Genomic DNA, 12375 nt, shown 5'->3' with positions numbered 1-12375 from the left:
CGGTCTATAATCCATGGGGTCACAAAGAGTTAACATGGCTGAGCGACTGGGCACACGAACAAGTAACATGTTAAAAAAAAAAAAATCAGATCCTGGAAGGTAGGGTATTTTATAAGTTAACTACATATATGCAATGTTTCAGGAGTTTGATTATAACTTCTAATTTAAGCTCTCACTTTTTTGACAAGTGAGATGACATAGTTTCTATGTAATATACCAGTAGAGATGACCCATTCTAGAAATAGCAGCTCAAAAAGACTGAGAAATCAAATTTCACAACTGAAAAATAAAGGTGATATCCTGGATCATAATTATTCAAAATATGCTCTGCCAAATAACACTTTCATAGGGCTGTCTGTAGGGGGATAAAATGAGTTCCCACAGACCAGTCACCTTGGTAAACACTGCTCCTATATTCCCTCTTGAAGACATATTGGCACATTAAGGGTTTCTGAGAGATACTGCACTTAAAACAAGCAAACAACAGCAAAAGCAAATCTGTTAACTATGTTCAAAAACCCATTCCAAATCTTTCTGACCTCAGAAACTCCTCTTTGAGGTAATACTTCAACATTCCTTCAGCCTAACGACCAACTTTAAAGCTCAATCATCCTGTGAAATGGTGAATGAACTCTTACCTTTAAAAGCTGGTTTATCTGTCATGGAGATAACAGCCTAACAGGCACAGGAACCATTTCTGGTTTATGAATCAGGCTTGTAACAGCCAATACTAACACTTGGATACCTTTGCTTAGTTTCATGTCTAGACTTGAGAGGCCTAGAGAAATATGAGAAACCATGACCATCACAAAAAAACCACAAGCAATGTTCCGACACTGGGCTCTTGCTTCCCTACTTGACCCAATCTTCCCTAAAAGCCCTCCCTGGGTCTCTCATTATCACATCTCTCTCCCCAAACCAAGCTTCCCCACACCCCTTCCGCCTTGCTTTCCATAGTTTACTACTTAGACTCCATCCTTCCCATTTCAGTCTGAAATTACCCTCAAGAGAAAACATCTGAATAGGAAGTTCAACATCATTTGGAAGAGAGAAGTACCACTCCAGGGAGTGACATTCTCAGTTAACTGGACAAAGTGCTCAAAAAAATCTTGGGGAAACTATCTCAGAAATCAAATTCTCATGCAACTGTTGTGCAGGACTGCCTTAACACGTATCTCCAAGCAATGTGCACTAAATCTACCCAAGTACACAAAAAACGGAATCCATGCTTAGCATTTATGTAACAAGTGTTAAGTAAACATACAGATAAATGGAATAGAATTGAGAATGCAGAACTTAAAACTCTCACATTTATGGTCAATTCATTTTGACAAAGGTACCAAGACAATTCAATAGGGAAAAAATAGTCTTTTCAACAAATGGTGCTGGGAAAAGGAGAAATTCACATGCAAAAGGATGAAGTTGGACCCATGCTTCGTACTACATACAAAAATTCACTCAAAATGGACCAAAGTCCTAAATGTAAGAGTTAAGACTATAAAACCTTTGAAAGAAAACACAGGAGTAAATTTTCCTGACCTTGGGTTAGATCATGGTCTCTTAGATATGACATCTAAAGCAAAAAAGAAAAAAAAAAGTTGGACTTTAAAATTAAAACTTTTATTCAAAGGATAAAATCAAGAAAATAAAAAGACAGACCAAGAATGGGAGAAAATGCTTGCAATCATATAGTTGATATGGGCCTATTATTTACAATATAGAAATAATTCTTACAACTCAACAATGAAAAAATAACTCAATATTTTAAGTGGGCAAAGAGCGTGAAAAGATATTTCTCAAAGGAAGATACCCAAATGGTCAATAAGCAAAAGATGCTTAACATCATTAACCCTGAAAGAGATGCAAATTAAAACTACCAAAAAAAAAAAAATCTCTTCATACTCCCTTGTTCTAATTCTAGGTCTCTTCAGTCGTATCCAATTCTTTGCAACCCCATGGACTGTAGCCCGCCTGGCTCCTCTGTCCATGGGATTCTCTAGGCAAGAGTACTGAAGTGAGTTGTTGTGCCCTCCTCCAGGGGATCTTCTGGGCCCAGGGATCAAACCCAAGTCTCTTATATCTTCTGCACTGGCAGCTGGATTCTTTACCACTAGCGCCACCTAGGAAGCCCCTCATAGTCCCTAGGATGGTCATCATAATAATAACAATAAAGAAGCAAACAAAAAGGCAGACAATAACAAGAGTTAGAAAGGATGTTGAGAAACTGGAACTCAGAGTCTGGTGGCAATGTATACTTTGAAAAACAGTCGACAGTTCCTCAAAACTTAGATCCCATATGAGGCAGCAGTATCACTCTTCGGTATATACCCAAGAAACTTGAAGATGTACATCCACACAAAAACTTGCACAAGAATATTCATAGCAGCATAATTCATAATAGTTAAAAATTAGAAAAACACTAATGTTTCTTAACTGATAAATGGATAAATAAAAAGTAAAATATCTATATGCTATGTATGAACTGATAGACTGTATAGTCCCAAAACTCACATAGTGAAGCCTAATCCCCAATGTGATGGTATCTGGAGATGGGGCCACGGGGAGGTAACTAAGTCATGAGGGTGGAGCCCTCGTGAATGGGATTGGTGACCTGAGGCTTGTTTCCTGTCTCCACTCTCAGCCATAGAGGACACAACAAGAAGATAGCCATCTACAAACAAGGAAGTGATCTCTCACCAGACAGCAGATTTGCAGGTACCCAGTCCTTGGACTTTCCAGTCTCTAGAACTGTAAGAAATTAATGTTTGTTGTTTAAGCCATCCAATCAATGGTAATTAATCATAGCTGCTTAGACTAAGATACCATAGCATGAAATATTATTCAGCCACAAAAAGGAAAGAAACACTGAGTCATGCTACATTGTGGGTGAACCTTGAAAACATTATGGTAAATGAAGGAACTCAAATAAAAAAAAGGCCATATATGACTCCATTTACATGTAATGCCCAGAATAAGCAAATCTATGAAGACAATAAGTAGACTAGTGTTTGCCAGGGCTTGGGATTTCCTTTGGGTGTAATGGAAATATTCTAGAATAAGATGGGTTGTGATGGTTGCATAATTTTGTGAGTATACTAAAAAATACATCTCTTTTATATACTCTAGATTCCACATTTAAGTGGCATCATATGATATTTGTCTTTGTCTGGCTTACTTCACTTAATATGATAAACTTATATTGTCTAAAAGGGTGAATTTTGTGGCATTGCATAATATATTAATAAAAACAATCTTGCCCTCCTAAAAATAATCTTTGAATCAAACAGAATCAAATATGCAGCTATCCATCTTCTCCCTCAAAAACCATTGGCACTGAGGTGAACCTACTTTTGCTGAATCTGATACGTAACACTGGAACCCTAAGATTCAAAAAAGAAAGAACTATGCTGTGTGCTGAAAGACGAATAAACTCCAATAAGAAAGTTTTGAGAACTTCACTATGAGTAATTTAAAATACCATACTCGGAAAACAAATGAACAAAATATCAAGATGTAAATCTATAACTTCAGATCAGTCTCTATAAAGCCTTCTGAATCCACATGTTCTAGTTGTTTAGTGGTTAAGTCATGTCCGACTCTTTTTCGACCCCAGGGACCGTACCCCCTCAAGCTCCTCTGTCCATGGGATTTCCCAGGCAAGAATACTGGAGTGGGTTGTCATTTCATTCTCCAGGGAATCTTCCTCACCCAGGGGTCGAACCCTCATCTCCTTCATTGCAGGTGGATTCTTTACTACTGAGCCACCAGGGAAGCCCCACATACTCTAGTGATCTCATGGAAAGAATGAATAGCAAAAGTCATAGGTTAAAATCAACTTCAACATGTGGAAACACCAATATAAATTAGGTCAAGACTTGTCAATCCTGGCAGCCACATTAGGCATCTGAGAACTCACAAATAGATCATTTGAGAGGTTTTTGACAATCATATCCAGAAATGAAACATGGGTCTTCTAAGATCTCAAAGGCTTTCTTCTATCATGGTAGGCAGTACTGGCTTAGGTCACTGAAGCCCTGTTTACAAGCAATCAGGGGTCTAATTAAAACCCTTACAGACTGACTAAAAGCCAAATCTGGATATGACGTTAGAATGATCTTCAAGCTCCAAAGCAGTTGGTTGATCTTTGATCTATACGCCTGCCTTACATTTAGCAATGACTCAGGCCCACATTTTTTTTAAAAAAGTTATGACGTCTCTAATTCTCAGAAATACCACCATGTGGGTTAAAACAGATATGCACATGTACTCACATATTCACACAGACCAACCCATCACAAGCCAAAAGAACCACCCAAGCGAATGAAAAGCCTAAAATTCATTGTCTACAGTCAAAAGAGCAAGGTAAACAGAACAAGGGTAGATAATTCCAACTTTTGAGAGGTGATATCCCCCAAAGGTAATTATAAATCAGCTGTTTGAAACTCTAAACACATTTTCTCATAGAAATCTATTAGTGTGTGGTCACATACCCCTGAGACCAGGGAGACCAATACAATGCATATGAAGCAGAGAGTTGATAGGGCTTCTTAGAGGGGTAAAACGTCTTCCAAGTTCAACTCCAGAATGTAGTTCAATAGTGGTAGCACCCCAGCTGCAGCATGGAGAAATAGGGTGTGTACTCTCTGGTCCGGTCCTTCCCCAGATATCCTAAACTGGTGAACAAACAGGCCCTGGGCCACAGTGGGAGGCCCACCCCAATCCCACACAAACGTGAATCCTTCACAGGGGATTTCTATGGCTTGTAAGGGCCTGTGGATTTTTGCTGCTCTCCAGAAATTTCCATTTCAGTAAATGTCTGCTTATCCAGAAGTGAAGGCAAATAAGAGTTCTCATTACAGAACTTAAAAGATTTTTTGTTGAAATACAACATTCATGTGTGTGAGTTGCTCAGTCATGTCCGACCCTTTGCAACCTCATGGACTGTAGCCCACCAGGCTCCTCTGTCCATGGAATACTTCAGGCAAGAATACTGGAGTGGATAGTCATTCCCTTCTCCAGGGGATCTTCCCAACCCAGGGATCAAACCTAGGTCTCCTGCACTGCAGGCAGATCTTTAGTGTCTGAGCCACCAAGGAAATGAGCCACCAAGAAGGTCAAATAGATGGATTTTTTAAAGAAATATATTTTATAGGGTAGATACATGAAAAGTCGTGATTTTCAGCAACTTCTCAATGTCTCTTGTGGTCAATATAAATTATGTTTTTCATCACCCTTGTCTCCAACCCCCAGGACAGAGGCTGTACATAGCGAGCACCTCAAAGACATATGTGGGATCTCTGTTCCTTTAATATCATTAGTACTGGGAATGTAACTTGTTTTAAAAAATACCTCAGAATAACTTACATACACTGTGATAGTGATCTTGAGCAATCTGCCTGTTTGTGCCTCAGTTTCCTCACCCAAGGAATTGTGTGGCTGAGTGACTGGGGTGGGAGGGAAATTAACTTTTCAGTCGATATCCTGGTGCCTTTGGAATGTGGTTTCACAAACACATATCACTCATTAAACAATCAAAGAAACAGAATGTACTGTATGATTCATCATTACAGTAAACCCCAAAGGAGAGTTGGGAGTATGCAGTAACTCAGGACACCCTGCCAGCCCCTCCTGCCAGCCCCGTGTCCCTCTCCAGGCCTCCTCAGATGTACCCTGAGCTGCTGGCTCAGCCCCCATCCTCAGCTGACCTCATTCCAGCCTCACCACCTGGTTCTGATTCACAGCCTTGCTGTCAACCCTGCTGTGTGCGCCTCATTCCCCAGTCCTGCTTCAGAATTTCAGGTCAAGCATTTCCATTTCTCCATCCAACTCCCCACACTCTCAGTGACCCAGAGCTTCTTGGGTGAAAGTGATGGATCATCCTCCTCGCAGAAAACCACACGGTTAATTCTGAATTCAAAGTTTGCTTATCTGAGGGTCAGTACAGAAGTGGGAGGGGGGTAGGGTTGAGTGAAAGTTTTAGGACCAGAAAAAAGAATGGGAGGATCTGGGCTGTTTCTGAGGCCCTGCCAAGCTCTACCTGTGCTTCCAGCTTCCAGCCCAGGGGTTGTGAGCAACCCCTGCATCAGTCCAATAAAACCCCCCCTTACCTGATCAGTTTCAGATACTATACTCCAGAGAGTAGGAAAGTAATTTTGAACATCAATACCCAGTGAGAGGAAGGATTGGCAAATTATGATGCATATTGCTGATAGCAGTATAAATAAATAAAAGTGTATGAGAAACCTATTTAGTGGTTGTTATGACAATGCTATAAAATAGTTTTACCCTTTGAATCAACATTTGTAATAGGTAAAAAGTGGATACAACCTTAATGCCAAACAGTAGAGGGAAAGTTAAGCAAATTAGATTGGAATATATTATTTTATATAATGAAGAGTACTGCTTCTAAAGATATTTGTGAAGAATTATAACATGTAAATTATTCATGTTTAAAGAAATATACTAGGAATTCCCTGGTGGTACAGTGGATAAGAATCTGCCTGCCAATGCAGGGGATATGGGTTCGATCCCTGGTTCAGGAAGATCCCACATGTCATAGAGCAAGTAAGCCCATGTGCCACAACTACTGAAGCTCATGTGCTGAGAGCCCATGCTCCACAACAAGAGAAGCCGCCACCATGAGAAGCCCACGCACCATAATGAATAGCAGCCCCTGCTTGCCACAACAACAAAGATCCAGCGTAACCAAGAAAAATATAAAGAATTTTTTAAAAAGAAAAACACGAAATATAAAAGTACATAAAACTATGTAAAATGCATATTGAAAATGAAAATCACAGGAAATGCTCAAAGAATTAATAGGGGCTACCTTTGGAGGGCAAATCAAAGGTGGTTTTCACCTCTTTTTCTTACTAATTTTTTGTAATTTCAACATTTTTATAATGAGAACACATTTAAGATGATATATTTAATCACTTAAAATAGAGGGAGCAGCAAGAGTCTACCTCTTACACTTTTGTACTTGTTTTTCTTGAGTTGTAACTTTCCTGTTAACTGTGCAATCCAGTGTGGATTTCTGCACAGAATTACCAATTTGGAGAACCAAGGTTACCCAGGTAAGCTTCTTGCTGATATTGTCACGCCGGCATTTACTTCCTAACATTTCCTCAGTTCCTGCCTACCTTGTGTCAGGCTGGGTTTAACTGGTGTGGATATTCTCCTGGGTAATGTATGACTTTCTGAGGCAGTCAATTCCACTTTGAAATATTTTTGACAATCGATGTCAATGATCTCCAGCTTGATCAGTTGTCCTGAAGACTGAGTGCTCACCAACCTGATGATATCAGAAGGCTGTTCCATGTCCAACAATACTGCTTTTCTCTTGGAATATTTAGACCCATGGCTGTGCTACTCATGGATCTGCCTGGGAATCAGATGTGTCCTGTCTCAGGTTGGTTGGCTATTTTCTTTCTTTAGGAATGACACAATCAGCTATCTAAAACTGCTATCACTGTCCTCTTTCTCTATTCTCTTTTCTATGCATGGTGACTCAGACAGTAGAGAATCTAGGAGACACGAGTTTGATTCCTGGGTCAGGAAGATCCCCTGGAGAACGGAATGGCAACCCACTCTGGTATTCTTAACTGGAGAATTCCATGGACAGAAGAGCCTGGCGGGCTACAGTCCATGGGGTCACAAAGAGTCGGACACAACTGAACAACTAACACTTTCACTTTCATATGTATATGCAAAGGGGACAAGGAAAGAGGCATAAAAATTTACCATTTTTATATATGTCTTCGTACCGTGTAAGAGCACAGGGAACCCATATATATAATGAACGTTCAAAAAACATTATTAAAGATTACTAAATGGCATGAACACAGAGTATGGTGTTTTACATTCTTTATAAATGAACACAGGAACCAACAACTGAAATAGAAATGTTCATTTTCACTGAGCTACAGCTACCATAAAAAACTGACCTCCCCTCAATTTCCTCTTTCAGCGTAAACCCTAGAAGCACATGTAGGTGGAGAAGATGAGGTCAGTATATCTACCTGACTTTGTTATTTGCTGTCTGGGCCTTGAAACACTAGGAAGGATGCCCACCTATAGTAATATGAGTCCAGACGCCTTTTCAAGAATAAAAGAAATAGTCCAATTCCAGTCCAAATATTCTAAAACCCAAGACAGTTTCCATTCCTCTCTTGGCTGGGCCTCTCAATTCATAACAAAAACTTCCTTCCTTCTAGTGGCCAGTAGGCAGGGCTGCCAAAAGGAGAAGGTACTGGGTGTCTCAAATGAGTTCTACAAGGATGGCTTTCCTTCTAAGTTAAATTCCACCCCCCCCAGCCCTGGCATAAGAGCAATCTCCAGCTTCTCAGAGCTACCAACACATTCAAGGTCCCCCTTCTGATGAGAAGGTTTCACTGACTTTCTCTATCACTGTTTGCAGCCAAAAGCATCCTGGGTTATATCCAGGAGGAGAGAAGTGGGAAGAGAGGTGGGTTTCTATAAATGCTATTTAAGTCAGGCTTCCTCCTTTACACTTTACCATGGTAAGAGAGCTTGCAGGGTAGACAAGTCCAACTTCACAGCCAATATTGGACCCATCTCTGTGAAGAGGAAAGATTGAACAGAATAACTGTTTCGGTTTCCATGGATCACTTCTAAGATAGGATGGCACCCCTGGAGTTAGATAAAAAGCTTATTCTGTTTCATTAAAATGATCCTTAAATAGCTCAGGAGTGAAACCTTAGCAGCCGTCAGTTTTGCACTGGTGTGATGAAGAGGCAGACACGACTGGGGGCCCTCTTGCAACAGGACTTGGTATGCAGTGCCAACGAGAACTGGTTATTTCTCCATATCCAGAACAATTACTCCTAGCTGTTCTGAATTGAGGGAAATGATAGTGACCTATTTGCAGCTAGAGAAGCGGTGTTTACAAGATGGACACCAGTTCATAAAAAGGTCTCCAGTCTGTGGTTTGAACAAGACAGGTCATGCCATGCCCCTGTTCAAATTTTTTCAGTGGTCACTCATTACCTACAAATAATAGATGATCTGGCTGCAAATCAGAATCATCCACGGACATTTTATTTCATTTTTGGCCATGCGGCTTGGGGGATCTCAGTTCCCTGACCAGGGATGGAACCTGGACCACAGCAATAAAGGCCTGGAATCCTAACCACTAGGCCACCAGGGTACTCCCATCCATGGGCATTTTAAAGAAAAAGGCACACTCACATTCTCTTCCTAAAGATGGTAATTCAACAGTCCTGGGATCTAGGTACTAACCCTTTTAAAAAACCTTCCAGATGACAAAAAGTCACAGGATTGAAAACTACTGACTTAACAAGAGGAAGCCTCAAGTCTTCCATGCTACACACGAGCCTTGATTCCCACCACAATCCACCTCACATTTCACCTTCCAGCAACACCAATCCACTTGTAGTTCGCCACACACTCCCTGAGCATCCCTCACCTCCGCCCCCAATGCACACATGGCAGAATAGTCATCCTGGCTGTGGCTCCAATGACGCTTTCCATCCACTCCTCCCTAACATTCTCAGATACACGAAAGACAAAGGCAGCTCGGCATACTACTACAGAAAATCATCAAACCACAAAGGAAGAGAGGGGGGAAAAAGGAATTACAGAGCAGCCAAGAAACAACTAACAAAATGACAATAAGCACATACCTATCAATAAACATTTTGAATGCAAATAGAATAAATTATCTAATTAAAAAAAACAAGACCTATCATTACTCTGCCTACAAGACTCTCAGTTCAGATGCATGGACACACACAGACTGAAAGTGAAGGGATGGAAAAAGATATACCCTGCAAATACAAACCAAAAGAAAGCTGGGGTAGCGATACTCAGACAAAACAGACTTTAAGACAAAGGCTGTCATAAGAGACAAAGAAAATCATTATGGAACGATACAGGGGTCAATCCAACAAGAGGATACCATATGATATTTGTAAATCTTTATGTACCCAGCATGGGAGGACCTAAATATATAAAGCAAATATTAATAGACCTAAAGGGGAAAAGAGACAGTAATAAGTACAGTAGGAGACTTTAACACTCCACTACGTTAATAGATAAATCATTTAGATAGAAAAATCAATAAGAAAACCCTGGCTTTAAATGACACATTCGGCTAAGTGGACTTAACATTCCAAGACTAACGCACACCAGGCTGCCCTTGCACATACTTTATTCTAGGAATTGTATTTTGAAAATGAAAAGTTTTGTTTGCATGTCTGTCTCCTTACTGAATTGTAAGTTCCTAGAGGGAAGATACTATTCTTTTTCATCTTTATACCCTGCAGCCTCGCAAATTACCTATCATACAATAGGTACAGTCACAGAAAATATGGCGACATTTGTGTTTTAGTTGAGCAACAGAATGAATATAATCACTAATTTCTACTCACTTTGATTCTCTATTGTGTGCCTTGGGTTACTGAATAATCCTCAAATACACTAAAGAGAAAGCTCTTGGGAATCTTTGATTCAGTTAGAAGCAAGGCTGCTCTCATCTTATACCTAGAACTCATTTCAAGGGGACCCACATGACTACAATTCTAGTCTTAGACATTGCTGAAAGAAATCACTGAAAGAAGCTGGCGGAGGAGTTGGCAAGATGAAGATATATTGGATATGCAGTTTAGAGTTTTCTGAATAGCATTTTGCAAAGCCACGAGCTTACAGGGTTTAAAATATGACTCAGAACACCAACTTTGATGCCAACGTTCTTATTTTTAGATTTTTTAAGCAGAAAATATAGCTATAAATTCAACCTACTCAGTCTACAAGTCCTCTAAACTTCCTCCTAGAGAACAGAAAAACACTTGGCATGTCTCCGGATGGTATTTTATTTGCATATATAGTTGTGCTTGTAAATTTTTGGTAAGTAAAAAAGAATTAATAATGGAAGCTCTAAATGATTCCCATGATTGCTGCTTAAGTTGGCAAAATATTCTCAAGCACAGAAGAAACTTGCTTGTGGAAATGTGCATGGGCGGGCTGTTCAGTTTTTTCCACAATGGGATGTTGGCTTGTAGTTATATTCGTTCTCAGACAAATGGCAAGGGGACAGTAACAGAAGGACTACAATTTTGAGAGAGATAATGGACCAGAGAAAATTCAATGGCATGGTAAAAATATTTTACGCTTTACACCATCTGTGCTTTGTTGTTCAGTATCTCAATATCTCATGATCCTGTCTCTTTAAAAAAATCAGTTTATTGAGGTATAATTTCATACAATAAAATGCCCCCCTTTAAGTATACACTATGATGAGCTTGGACATGTGTATGCCAACAGAGCCACCGCTTCCAGCAACATATAGAACATTTCCCTCACCCAGAAAGTACCTTCATGCCCTTTTGCAGTCAACTCCCGCACCCCCACCCCTGATTTCTATCACTAGGACTACTCTTGTCTGTTTCAGGACTCCATATAAATGGAATCATGCAGAATATCTTTTTGTTTCTGCTTCTTTCTCTCAACAATGTTTCTGAGTTCCAGTCACCATGTTGCTTATATCAATGGTTCCTTCCTTTTCATTACTGAGTAGTATTCCATGGAATAAGTAAATAAATATACCACAATTTGTCTCTCTACCAGTTGATGAACATATGAGCTGTTTCCAGCTTTTAATGGTTATAACAAAGCTGCTGTGAACAGTTATATATAGACCTTTCTTGGGTAAATGCACGGGAACAGAACTGTTAGGCCAAAGGGAAGCACCTTTAATGCTCTCCTTACGGAGTTCACACTCCTACCAGCCTGTTCACACTCCCCCCAGCCATCCCACCAGCCTGTTCACACTCCCACCAGCCATCCCACCAGCCACGCCCGACAGCTCCAGCTGCTCCACATCCAAGCCAACACATGGTGAGTTTCAGCTGTGCTGGTGGGTGTGCAGGTACACCTCATTGTGGTTTCATTTACAAGGCATGAAATCTATGTCCTTCAACTTTCAGCCTTTTCCTCTTTCTATAGAACACAGGCAGTATAATATAAGAAGAGATCACTGAGTCCGTTTCTGGACTCCTGAGTTTTATCACCAACTTTGTCACTAAATAGTTACATAATGCTATAAAGACCATCTATCCCAATATCAATTTTTTTCTATCTATAAAATGGTTAAATGAGGCCAAATGAGACTTACATTCTTGTTTTAAACAAAAATGAACATAAGTGAGTTTTGTCAAAAGCAATGTATTCTTTCATAGTAGTTAAGCATTATTTTGCATAATGTCCAAAGTTCTCAAAGAGATTTTGTATATATCCTACTTATTGCCAAAGGGGTAATTTTCCCAAACACCACACATTTACAAACAACAACAAAAAAGGAAGATAAACTCATCAAGAAAGGAGATTTTATTGAAT

The 12375-nt window shown here is 39.9% G+C and overlaps 1 protein-coding gene across 3 annotated transcripts in view; it reads right to left on the bottom strand.

Annotated features, from left to right (window-relative positions):
- The window catches only part of OSBPL3 (oxysterol binding protein like 3), a 196348-nt gene that overhangs the window by 125950 nt on the left and 58023 nt on the right, over positions 1 to 12375 (bottom strand). For 2 of the 3 annotated variants that reach the window (XM_043872172.1, XM_043872175.1), the window contains exon 2: positions 2698 to 2748. The exons of the other annotated variant lie outside the window; for it this stretch is intronic. The gene's annotated coding sequence lies outside the window, so the exon portion shown is untranslated. The remainder of the gene's footprint in view (positions 1 to 2697; positions 2749 to 12375) is intronic. 3 annotated transcript variants of the gene reach the window in all.

Source organism: Cervus elaphus, chromosome 18, assembly GCF_910594005.1.
Source record: "Cervus elaphus chromosome 18, mCerEla1.1, whole genome shotgun sequence".
Taxonomy (NCBI): domain Eukaryota; kingdom Metazoa; phylum Chordata; class Mammalia; order Artiodactyla; family Cervidae; genus Cervus; species Cervus elaphus.
Note: the sequence above shows the minus strand (reverse complement) of the source record. Positions and strands in the feature narration are given on the sequence as shown.